The 4320-nt window shown below is 40.8% G+C and overlaps 3 non-coding genes across 3 annotated transcripts in view; all 3 read left to right on the top strand.

Annotated features, from left to right (window-relative positions):
- The first annotated feature begins 1370 nt into the window (after positions 1-1370).
- Positions 1371-1452, top strand: TRNAS-AGA (transfer RNA serine (anticodon AGA)). Its single transcript has one exon. It is a non-coding gene; the product is annotated as a tRNA-Ser (tRNA).
- A 1289-nt stretch (positions 1453-2741) lies between these two features.
- TRNAH-GUG (transfer RNA histidin (anticodon GUG)) lies at positions 2742-2813 on the top strand. The gene has a single exon. It is a non-coding gene; the product is annotated as a tRNA-His (tRNA).
- A 1498-nt stretch (positions 2814-4311) lies between these two features.
- The window catches only part of TRNAS-AGA (transfer RNA serine (anticodon AGA)), an 82-nt gene continuing 73 nt past the window's right edge, over positions 4312-4320 (top strand). Inside the window, exon 1 of the tRNA in view lies at positions 4312-4320. This exon is cut by the window's right edge and continues 73 nt beyond it. This is a non-coding gene — a tRNA (tRNA-Ser).

Below are 4320 nucleotides of genomic sequence, written 5' to 3'. Positions count from 1 at the left end.
TTTAAACACACATGATTATAAGATGTAGGTATACTGTACTTACTGACATAAATTATCGTTCTTGAACATATTTGCGGTAAGGGGAGCGGAGCTCTCCCCCAGGCCAATCAGAATGCAGATGAATGCAGTTGCAGTTGAGTGACCTGTGTTGTGGCTGTCTACAGGGAATGCACATATGTAGCTGTCTCGCAGCCCAATCCAGACGTCAATTGAAGACAGGTTTACATGCAAATAGAGCAGTAAGTGCAGAGAAATGCTCACTCTCTAAAAATGGCATTTATACAATAGTAAGATTAAATCCAACCTCACCAGTAGATAGGATTTATCAATAAATAAATAAAGCTTCTCCTCTCTGATATGGAATTACCCCCCAAAAAGTATAAGGGAATACCCAATGCTAACCTATGAGAGGGGCAGACCTCACAGTAGTGAAAAATGTAATAGACTGTTTGATACTACTAGGACATACAAACTACCACAGTACATTTCTTACCTTTTACTTACATAGCATGATGCCCCTAGGACTACTTAGGGCCTACCTTAGGGGTTACTGATATGTAATAAAATTGGAATTTAAGGCTTGACAAGTAGTTTTAAATGCCAAGTCGAAGTGGCAGTACACTGCAGCACAGGCACTGTAGTAGCAGGCTTGAGACAGGTTTGAAATGCTATTTCTTTGGGCGGCACAATCAGTCCCTGGGTATATGGTATACCACTTTACAAGGGGCTTTCAAGTAAATTAAATCTGTCAGTCAGGTGTACTCCAATTATACACATGATTAGGGAAGAAGCACGTGCACTTCAGCACTGATTAGTAGCGATAAAGTGATCAGAGTCCTAAGGCCAACAAAAAGATACAGCAAAATGCGGAGGTGAAAAGCAATAAGGAGGGGTTGGGACCACCTTAAGAATGCAAGGTCTAACAAAAACGAACTAAGGATAACATGAGTAAAACATCAGGTTTCTCTACAGCATTTGGTGAGACAAGTGGGCCTTCTTTTATCTTCCATAAATGCAATCTTTCCCGGACCCCTTTATTATATAGCTCTTCAAGGAAAAAATATAAAGCACTTACAAAGGAGCCTCAAATACTCAAAGATGGTAGACTTCTGTAATATGGGCCATATACTAAAAGCAGCACGAAAACAGAGTGCAATAGGGTCCAAAAAACTTGAGTGACCCATGAGAGTATGCATGCAAGCCTATGGTATTCCAAACTAGAGATATACGCATACAATTTTTGTTTTTAGGAGAGAATGTGCCTGCTGAAAAAAACATTATTTTTAAAAAGTGCATTGCAGAATATCAGGAATTTGCTGTGGGACACCTTGAAAACTTGCATACAATTATGTGCACATGCCTCACAGTCAGTTGTTGTGGCCGAGTGGTTAAGGCGATAGACTAGAAATCCATTGGGGTCTCCCCGCGCAGGTTCGAATCCTGCCGACAACGAGAATCTTTTTAACATCGGCTACAATTTCAGAAGTTAACCTATAGTATTTCTTCCATGTCAGTTTTATAAATAGGTGGCTTATTTTGGTGTCACTATTGCCATATCACATATTTATTATCACTCCCCCTTTCATATCTTTGCTATAACTCTCGTCCTTCATTAGCGCTGGTGCAAACGCTTCAAATTATTATACCCTGGCTCTCTCGGTCATACCTGTGCATGCACTTGAAACTTACTTTACCAATAAAAGAAGCAAATAGAGAAATAAAATAAAAGTGCTAGCTGGATTAGGCAAACACACTTCATAAAACTGCATTTTCTTTTCTATTCTCCCCCGTGTTACAAGCTTAACTGCTCCCTGTGTAATTTCTCTTAACCTGCTGTTCCTGGAAGAGAATTTCATCTACAAGCTCTTTCTGTGTTTTTTCCTAGTCTTTTCTTTCCCTTTTCTTAGATTTGTAACTGTTCCTTTACGTGCTATATTTAGGCGCCATTAATCTCATTTGAGCTCCTTGTACCTGCTGCTGTTTTCTCCACACCTCATACTGCCTTTTCCCTCTTTCTCTCTTTCTCTGCGGTTGGTGGCTACTTTCCAAAGCGTCTGATGCCCCAATGTTCCTTCGTCTTGTTGTCAGACGTGAATTTGAAAAGCAACAAAATTAACAAGCCTTTACCACTCACACATGGCAGAAGTTTATACTTTAATTCAATGAGCTAAGAAAAGTGTGTTGTGGGGCCCCTACGAGCCATGGTGCTTGCTTCATCATAATTAGGCATGCAGTCATTAGCCACAGCTCTGATTATGGGTCACTGAGGTCAGTTTCAATAATTCCTCAAAAACCTAACCATGCAGTCCCCCCTAACTGTGTAGTTATCTTGCTTTACTGCTGTTTGTGTGATTAGCTGGGAGGAGCTCACGGCAGCATCCTCCCAATAAAAGTGTAGATGGACCGTTCCTTAACTCTTTCTTGCTTCACATAAAGATGGCTTGAGGAGGTACAGGGGAGATGCAGGTCTAATAAACAGAATAGAATATCTGCGCCAGGTGTGTTTCTCTGCATTGGTGTCCCATCACAGGCCCACCAGTGTATGTGTGGACTTTGACTCCTGCCAGTTCACAAGCAGGCGGCCAGGAAACGGTTTCAGCCTATCAACCACTGAGGAGATAAAGCCTTTGTATAAGGAATGAGGAAGCAATGAACACATTCAGCCTATCACAGGAGTAGCCCTGAGTGTTCCGAATTATAATTTCTTCATGTCACTGTACGTTATTGAGCCCAAGTAGCTCGCCGTGATCGTATAGTGGTTAGTACTCTGCGTTGTGGCCGCAGCAACCTCGGTTCAAATCCGAGTCACGGCATTGTGGTTGGCAATGTCACGGCAGTTGGGTTTTTCCTTTACAGAATTCCCAAATGTACCAGTAGTTTTTGTAAAATGTCTATTAAAAACAGATCCTTTTCAATATTTAAACGATCTAACGTCAAATTATTTAAACACACATGATTATAAGATGTAGGTATACTGTACTTACTGACATAAATTATCGTTCTTGAACAAATTTGCGGTAAGGGGAGCAGAGCTCACCCCAGGCCAATCAGAATGCAGATGAATGCAGTTGCAGTTGAGTGACCTGTGTTGTGGCTGTCTACAGGGAATGCACATATGTAGCTGTCTCGCGGCCCAATCCAGACGTCAATTGAAGACAGGTTTTCATGCAAATAGAGCAGTAAGTGCAGAGAAATGCTCACTCTCTAAAAATGGCATTTATACAATAGTAAGATTAAATCCAACCTCACCAGTAGATAGGATTTATCAATAAATAAATAAAGCTTCTCCTCTCTGATATGGAATTACCCCCCAAAAAGTATAAGGGAATACCCAATGCTAACCTATGAGAGGGGCAGACCTCACAGTAGTGAAAAATGTAATAGACTGTTTGATACTACTAGGACATACAAACTACCACAGTACATGTCTTACCTTTTACTTACATAGCATGATGCCCCTAGGACTACTTAGGGCCTACCTTAGGGGTTACTGATATGTAATAAAATTGGAGTTTAAGGCTTGGCAAGTAGTTTTAAATGCCAAGTCGTAGTGGCAGTACACTGCAGCACAGGCACTGCAGTAGCAGGCTTGAGACAGGTTTGAAATGCTATTTCTTTGGGCGGCACAATCAGTCCCTGGGTATATGGTATACCACTTTACAAGGGGCTTTCAAGTAAATTAAATCTGTCAGTCAGGTATACTCCAATTATACACATGATTAGGGAAGAAGCACGTGCACTTCAGCACTGATTAGTAGCGATAAAGTGATCAGAGTCCTAAGGCCAACAAAAAGATACAGCAAAATGCGGAGGTGAAAAGCAATAAGGTGGGGTTGGGACCACCTTAAGAATGCAAGGTCTAACAAAAACGAACTAAGGATAACATGAGTAAAACATCAGGTTTCTCTACAGCATTTGGTGAGACAAGTGGGCCTTCTTTTATCTTCCATAAATGCAATCTTTCCCGGACCCCTTTATTATATAGCTCTTCAAGGAAAAAATTTAAAGCACTTACAAAGGAGCCTCAAATACTCAAAGATGGTAGACTTCTGTAATATGGGCCATATACTAAAAGCAGCACGAAAACAGAGTGCAATAGGGTCCAAAAAACTTGAGTGACCCATGAGAGTATGCATGCAAGCCTATGGTATTCCAAACTAGAGATATACGCATGCAATTTTTGTTTTTAGGAGAGAATGTGCCTGCTGAAAAAAACATTATTTTTAAAAAGTGTATTGCAGAATATCAGGAATTTGCTGTGGGACACCTTGAAAACTTGCATACAGATTATGTGCACACACCTTGCAGTCAGTTGTTGTG

This window comes from Lissotriton vulgaris, chromosome 1_1, assembly GCF_964263255.1.
Source record: "Lissotriton vulgaris chromosome 1_1, aLisVul1.2, whole genome shotgun sequence".
NCBI lineage: Eukaryota > Metazoa > Chordata > Amphibia > Caudata > Salamandridae > Lissotriton > Lissotriton vulgaris.
This window is presented reverse-complemented; position numbering and strand designations above follow the sequence as displayed.